This window comes from Silurus aristotelis, assembly GCF_946808225.1.
Source record: "Silurus aristotelis genome assembly, chromosome: 7".
NCBI classification, from domain to species: domain Eukaryota; kingdom Metazoa; phylum Chordata; class Actinopteri; order Siluriformes; family Siluridae; genus Silurus; species Silurus aristotelis.
Window position 1 is genome coordinate 16,325,165 of NC_139580.1, and position 8,744 is coordinate 16,333,908.

At 38.6% G+C, this 8,744-nt stretch overlaps 1 protein-coding gene across 13 annotated transcripts in view; it reads right to left on the minus strand.

Annotated features, from left to right (window-relative positions):
• LOC310729409 (genetic suppressor element 1-like) overlaps positions 1–8,744 on the minus strand; it is a 69,786-nt gene that overhangs the window by 25,113 nt on the left and 35,929 nt on the right. For 3 of the 13 annotated variants that reach the window (XM_083547548.1, XM_083547555.1, XM_083547557.1), the window contains exon 1: positions 5,467–5,595. The exons of 8 other annotated variants lie outside the window; for them this stretch is intronic. The gene's annotated coding sequence lies outside the window, so the exon portion shown is untranslated. Of the gene's footprint in view, positions 1–911; positions 1,049–5,466; positions 5,621–8,744 lie in introns of those variants that run through there. 2 more of the 13 variants (XM_083547549.1, XM_083547552.1) reach the window with 2 other exon arrangements.

An 8,744-nucleotide genomic window follows, 5' to 3' on the forward strand; every position in this document is an offset into this window, starting at 1 on the left:
TCTTCATGACAGGTGTCAGACGGACAACTAAAATGCTCCTGAAACGCTTTGATTGCACCAATGTTCACTGGACTAGGGAGAAATCAAGATTCTAAAAGATGAACGTAATAAGCGATGCAATCGGTAACAATAACTACATCTCTTATTGTTCTGTTGAAATATAATAACTGTAATCGTTATGAGTGATATGTCATGCATTGTATGTAATTAAAAGCCGTGGTCTTAATACACAGCCGAGGGAACAATAATGATTTTTCGGCCTTGTCAGCACACAGTAAGAACATTTCAGTGATTCAAAATCATTGAGTGAGCACATTACTGCTAAACTAAATACTTGAATTATGGCCTTCTTGTGATCAACTAATTGCCAAAGCCGACGGTTTGGATTTTGCTTAGGACGTGATTGATTGTAAATCCCTACAAATGAGATGTGCATCAACAAACGGGGCAGCGCTTAGCCTTTGTAGTGACGGGAAACAGAAAGCAATACATTAAGGAAGGAGTGAAGCATGAGAGCTAGATGAAAGGGAGAGGAGTATAGACGTATAAAGTAGAGCTAACCTCAACCCTCTCCACTAGCACCGTACAGAGAGCGCGAATGAACGCATCCCTTTAATCAAATCCACTCTTTCTTCTCGGCCTTTGTCTCCTCCTGTCCTCCTCTCATCATCCCTCGCTTCTCCTTTGTGGAAGAGAAGGCTTCTAATGACTGATACGCTGAAAGATTAGACACCATGGACGTGTCCTGTTTTGTGTTTAACAGGCTCTTTGCTTTGCTGTAATTATCCATGGTGATGTACAGCTGTAGACAGATGTTAAATATTTGTTGCGTTTTATGGTGTACAACTTTATTTAAAAGTGCAGAACTGTGTCATTTGCTCAGTACGTGTGTGTACATGTGTGTCCTAGACCTGCTCTGTGTGCTTCCGTTAGGGAAATGTGTGGCCCCGGACAGCTGTTGCACCACTGTAGTGACTCCCAAAGGCCTCTGGGAAAGGCGCAGTGTAGGGAACCACACCAGACCTCCAGACTCCCACATGGCCACCAGTCTACTTCAGGGCTCCTCCTGCTGCCGTTCTGGGAGTGAGGAAGCAGCGCACAGTCCCGGGTATCACACACAGACATGTATTGCCTCTAGCCCAAACACACACACACACACACACACACACACACACACACACACACACACACACAGCCTATCTGAATGTAATACAGTGCACACTTCCTTTGTGTGCTTATCACCTCAGTGCCATCTGGACCATGAATCATGAAAAGGTGACTGGCTCTTCTCTTAGTTCTTTTTTCTATGAAGAATTGAACAATGGTCCATTACTAATCAAAAGCAGCCAATGGCACTGATGGCACTCAAAGCGAATAACCGGTAATATAACGCATGCAAAAGAGCACAGCAACAGCACCATGAAAAGGAAAACTCTCAGAATAAACAATATTGTTACTTACTAACGTGATTAGACTGTTATTTATGTTTTTTTTGTTTCACTGGCACTTCACTTTGCTTAAGGCTTCTGTTCTGGGTTTGGTTAGAAGTTTTCTCACTCCTGTGTTTGATCAAATGGAAAAGCTTACACTGTATAGCATATTTATAGTTTGATTCATAACATATGCAGCATAATATTCTTATGCCTGAAGACAGTGGTTGAATGTTTTACTCGTATATCCCATAAATAAATGATGACCCTAATGTAAAGTTAATCCAGAGGAAAACTTACATTTTCTGTTTTTAATCTTTACAACTACAGCAAATGGATATATCAAATTCTCAAAATGTTATATCGTAAAAACATTAGCATCTCTCGCAATCAAATCTATTTTTTTATCGAACATGCCAGACTTTATACGCCACATTAAATATAAATCACATTTTTGAAAAATGGTGCATTTCTTTAATATCAATATTCTTCTTTTCTTTGTGTAAAAATATATTAAATGATGCAGCGACCGACAGCTTAATTGATTAACAAAATAGTAAAGAGTTTCTGTAGCTTTAATGCTTCCTGCTGTTTAGTAATTAATCAGAGCATCTTCCTCCTTCTTCCTACTTCATCCTCTCTTTCTCTCTCTCTTAATTCCTCCTCCACTCTGTCATTCTTTCCCTCTCTTTCAGGCAGTAATTGCAGGCTAACAGTAGAATGTGTGTGTGTGTATGTTTGTGAGTAAGTGTGTGTGTGTGTTGCTTAGTGGGAGGCAGTTGGAGGGAGGAGATGGGAAACAGGGCAGTTTATAGAGTAATGACAGCCCGGGAGGTAAGCGCTCTCCCTTAGGCTCTCCCTGTGTGTGTGTGTGTGTGTGTGTGTGTGTGTGTGTGTGTGTGTGTGTGTGTGTGTGTGTGTGTGTGTGTGTGTGTGTGTATCTGACCAGCTTGTATAAAAGTCATGAAAATAAGAGCACTTTAATCCCATGCCTTTCAAAAGCTTTGCATTAATAAAGCAGCTTCTTCCCATGAGTCAAACAGGTCCAGTATGTATCCTGAGTGTACATGTGATTTACACTCTAAACATTATGTCATGAGATCCAGCCCTTATTAAACAAGCAGAGATGTGCTGACAGAGAGACAGCAAGGTTTTGTGTGTGTGTGTGGGGGGGGAGGTGGGAGGGGTTATGGTGTTTATCTCCACCCCTTCCTCCTGCACTATCAGCAAAGGGCATTTGTTTTTTGTTTAGTAACTGATTAGCACTGGCTCAGCCGCATGAAAGCGTTGAGGAAAACTCCTTTTTCTTTTTCTCTTTCTCGCTCTTTCTCTCTCTCTCACACACACACACACACACACAGCTCTTGTTTCTTTTGCAATTAAACCAGTGCAGGAGTAGTTTGTGTGCGTGTTTCACACCCAGTCTCTTTTTCCTCTTTGTTACATACATGTATACACACAAACACACGCACACTCACATACACACACCACAAACACTCTGACAGTAAAATTGCAAAGACACACACACAAAAACACTCTGACAGTGAAATTGCTAATACACACACACACACACACACACACACTCTCTGACAGTGAAATTGCAAAGCGGTTTGTTGGCAAACAAAGGTGTGTCTGTATGTGTGTGTGTGTGTGTGTGTGTGTGGTCATGGGGGTGGGTTGTGTAAGTGCATATAACAGCTGACCGGCAGAGACGAGAGTAGCAGCAGTAACCCGAGCTAATCCTAATACAATATGGCTTTGCACAATTACAACTACACACACACACACACACACACACACACACACACACACACACACACACACACACACACACTTTGACCCAGACCCTCAGCAGCAAAACAAGCAGTTATTATTAACAGCACATTGTAAATAACCTGTCTGACACAGCTCGAGTAAAGATTATGTACACTCCAGGCAAATTACTGAGGCATCACTACGGTATCACAGTGCCACAATGCACATATGGAGTGTTTACACGCCGACATATTCTACAAGTTCTGATGCGTCAAAAACATCAGTAGGACACATAAATGTGTGATAATTAGCACAGAGGCAAGTTTGTCTTCACCGCCTCACTGGCCCATGGTTATTTAACCCTTTCCCAACTCGACAGATTGGAACGAGCAGCTGAGTGACTGTGAAAGAGCCTGTGAGTGAATGGGAGTGTGTCTAATGGAGTCAGATGTTCAGTGGAGAGTTCCTGTGACACTTGCCCTGCGCACAAAGCAAGTAACACAGTGACAGTGGTGCTTTTGTGTGAAACAGGCCAGACCACATTAGGAGCGGATGGGTCATTCTGCTCGAGGGCACACTAAAACACACACACACACACACACACACACACACACACAAGCTTATATCAACCTGTGTATATGTGCGCATATGCACTGCTCATGATAAGTAAAAAAGGGGGTGAACTCCTGAAACCACTACACTGACACAAACCAGGAAGTGATGTTTTCTGAAAGACCAGGAAGTTGCATGATAGAAAGGCAAGCATTTCTAATCCTCTACATAAAGCACTATAATATATATATATATATATATATATTAGTTTAATCTAGCAAGCTAAGGTGGCAGAGCAGTGTGGGGCTTAACGTAACTAACTACTAATCATTTTAGTTATACAAGGAAATAAATACACAATTTAATGCCAAGTACTTTTAAAGCAATGACCATATTTTACACTTAAATTACACACTTTAGCTTTTATATCAGTAGTTTTTACACTGAGCAGACTGTAGGGGAAACAAACTTCCTATCACACTGTACATGCAGATCTAGGTGTACAGGTTTATAGGAATCGGGCAAAAAAATATTTCATCCCAACCATTAAACTGTATTCATAACAAAAAAGAATTCTTGTCACTCATCTTGACATATAATTGAGCCTCAAGGCACAGTAGAGAGACTCTAACCACCCTGTCATAACACCGATCCTGTATTTCCAGTCTCGGACCGTTTCGTTTCTAGCTTTCCCAGTTTACTGTGCAGAGACAATACTGATGCCAAACAAAACTTCATCATGTGGCTGAGCTAAGTTTCTGTCAGAGCAAGAGAAACCGAGCCTGAGATCGTTACTCATTCTTCTGCAATGTCTAAAATCTGCAATCTAACCGATCGAGTGGTGCGAGGTCAACTCTAGCCTTACAGTGACGTGATGGCATTATGTACAGGCGCTCAGTATACAGTGACATTACTTCAAAATCTAGCCATTCAACCGTGCCCTCAAAACCAACAAGGGACGAAAGTCGACACTTAGCAAAACAAGCCTTTTAGTGACAAGTGCTTTTCATTTCCCAGCACATAAGGTTAATCATGATGATACATAATGGCATCAGCAGTTTGGTTGAAATAGTGCAGACATGACAAAAATACCCAAAACAAGTCATCACTACATATAACAGCATCTCTCTCTCTCTCTCTCTCTCTCTCTCACACACAGCTGGTGAGAGGGGAGGGGGGTTGTGTGTTTATACTGTTTTGGGCATTTCCTTTCTCTTGGTTCGACATTTAAAATATGTTTCTGGGAGAAAAAAAAACAGCAGCCTCGTGTCTTCATCATCCTCCTCCTCTTCCTCCTCCTTCACTGCATCCTCTCCAGAACAAACTGCTCCACTTGTTCTGGGATAATTACAGCAGCAGAGCCAACACACAATAAATAAGTGCGTGTGTGGGGAATCCCCATTACATTCGAATTTAACGTACATTATTCTGTTAAATAAATAGTTTCTAAGAGCAGGAATTCCTCGAGTAGCCTGGAGGAAGCGCAGAAGTGTGTAACACACACACACACACACACACACACACACACACACACACACACACACACACACACACACACACACACACACACTTCTTATCAATGAAAGAAAAGCAGCGCAGCTGGTCAAGTTAGCGACGCTAAACAAAAACAGAAAGGAAAAGAAAAACACGTACTAAAGCTACTCCCGGACACGGAGTGTGTTTTTACACCAACGCTCAAAATAAAAAGCATAGTGGGGAAAACCCTCACCTTCAAACGGAGAGAAACTGCGCTCTGCTCTTAGTCCATGTGAGGCGCCGCGGGAGTGAAGCGGCTCTGCGGCGCACAAACCGGGGCTACGAGCGGGAGGGGCGGGGCTTAGAGGCGCACGGGGCGGAGTCTTCCTCGCCAGCACCTGCTCTGCTAACACGCCCACCGAAAGACACACGCGCAACTACCTTACACTGGGGCTTCTCACTCACAAATATAAACAATGGAATAAAACTTCAATAAAATGCACAGAGAAACAATCAAACATGCACAGAGTTCCTTCTTATGTTCTACTGTAGTTATATGTCTTCAGTTAAACTCATTCAGTTCAAGAGACCTGTATGTCAGACAAGAGACGATTACAAAGTCAACAAATAATGTGTGATACTGGTTGCGATTTATATTACTGTAAAACAAATAATGAAATAATGAATCCCTGGTGGAACCTCATTCTGAAAACCACCTTGCTGTTAAAGGCTCTGAAACCTTTTAGAGCCAAGGACCCATTTAACTTTAAGATAAATCACTGTGATCCTTTTCAATATTTCAATTCAAATGGCCATTTAAATATACTAATATCTATTAAAATCTAGTAACATAAGAAAATGTCAAGATGAAAGTTATTAAATATATAATTTACAATTCAGCAAAATAAGTCTTCAGATGCTGCAAATCCATTATTCTTTCAGTCTAAATGGATATAATGTTTGCATAGACAATACATTATTATTTATCAATTCTGCACTCATAATTCTCTTGGTTATACTGTCTCACACTTTCTTTAGTCCATCTCTACTATAACATTTGCACACAGTAACCTGCTTTTTGCACTTACTGACTCAGTATTATGTATATCTCATGTTTTGACTTGTTCTGCTCTTTAGTGTATAGTGCATTGTTTTTTGTTGACTGACTTTATTCCTACAAGTAAAAGTTTTAGAGCAATAAAATAATTTTGAATCTAAAAACGCAATAATAAAGAACAATGCTGGGTTTTTATTTTCAACACCGAAAACAAAGAATATCACAGGCTCCCTGCTCCATGAAGCCCTATTTAAAAATGACTGATTACACTTCATGCCAAAAGTTTTTAGACTTATGTGACAAATATAAGTACATTTATATATATATATATATATATATATATATATATATATATATATATATATATATATATATATATATATATATAAATATATATATATATATATATATATACACACACACACACACACACACACACACACACACACAAATAATATTTATTTATTTATTTATTTATTTATTTATTTATTTATTTATTTATTTATTAGAAAATAACTTGGTTATTATATATATATAACTTTATTATGCTGTACATAATAAATACCTATTTATATGTATTCTATCCCAATGTTATCACTATATATATTTTTTTATTAATTAATTAGTTGTTTGATAACAACAGCAATAATAATAATAACAATAATAATAAACAGTTTAAAATATAATTTTTACATCGCTTTCACATCATCTGTCTAAATCCCAAATGCACTTGTTTGACTGCTTTTAATCTGTATCGTCAGTCTACATAATGCAACTAAATCCTTCAGTGAAGATCGAAGCGCCATTCACAGCTCAAACACAACAAGCTTTAGTGCTTTATACCAAATCCACCAACAACAGAGCAGAACCCTGATCATGAAAACAATAATATACTTGCACGATTGTCTAATTATAAAACCAGATTGCAAAGTGTCATGGCTCCTTTGCACTTATTATGGTCTAAGGGAGACACTATAAAGTACTTTACTGTCGTATGCACTTGATAAACTGCCACTTACTTGGCACAGCATTTTTTTTATTTATTTTATACATTCCACAAGATTAGTTTGGACACAGTTGAAATAATGAATGTGTGAGAGAGTGAAATAGAAAGAAGAGCAAAAGAGATCAGGAGGAGCAAGATTAAAAATACATAAAATACACGCTAGATAAAAAAAAACAGGATGTTTTAATAGCTGAGGGCTGTTCAGCTGAAATCCCTGGCAAAGGCCAATCGACCAGGAAGTTTAAGCACTAACATGCAAACCACATTATCCATTACTACAAAATGATAAGCCCACCAGCAAACAGCAGCAAGTCTCCTCCCAATAGGGAAAGGAGAAAGAGTCTTTTATGTGTTAGAGTCACTTCAGTCTTACATGATTGTAATAACCAAAACCAAGCTGAACATGTTTACTGTGTTGTTATGCCTGTGCTTTAAATTATCAGTGAGTTAATTAAGTGTGAAGAATACATATTAGTTTAAGAAGGAACAAATGTTATTCTGGGTTGTTGGCTATGCTGGATTAGTACACAGTTTATATTCTAGGCGCAACAAAACACAAGCAATAAATCAAACAGTCTACTGGAAGAGCCTTAGAGAAAAATAATCTTTTGTTTGAATGTAAAAAGTACAGTACATAAATGATGTTTTGTGCCAGTCTTGTACCAGAGTCACCTGCACAGCTATCATCATTATACATAGTTTTCTGTTGATAGTTCTGTGGGCAGCCAAATGCTTGATGCTTTATGTTTTTTACAAGCACACATTCCCCTCGCTATATTACTTCTCTGTATCCCAACTTTTCCCAACTTTCTTTCTTAAATTGCTCACAGCGTTCTAAAGAGAAATGCCACTCTAGAAAAGTCTCGATACACTATAAAAAAAAAATAATAATAAAGAAGACTGGGGACATTGTGTTTACATGCACTTTGATAATACGATGGTGTTATCAGTGTTTTAGTCATCACATAAACAAACTATATTTCCCTTATCAAATTAAAGCCAGATTATCAGATTGTTAAAAATGTTGATCTATTCAGTATAAATATATTGTTCATCAGACATCTTACATTTTCTACATTTCCTCGAGTGCATAAAACGTTGCCAGACAGAGAAGAAACACCTCAGAAAAAAATAAAGCCTAAGGTCAATGCCTAACTTTATAATCAAACTCTACAACTAGAAACAACTAATCAAATTTTTTATTAAATAAATAAATAGTATCAGATGATCAAGTCAATTAGACCCAAAGACTCTTAAGTGTGTGTAAATTTGTTGGATAATTTGCCAAGGTCTTTCGCAGTAACCACATTATTTTGCACATGTAAACACAACACAATCAGTGACAACGAATGCCATTGTGGAATCACAGGCAGAAAACAAGCAGCCTTTATAACACACACACACACACACACACACACACACACACACACACACACACACACACACACACACACACACACACACACAC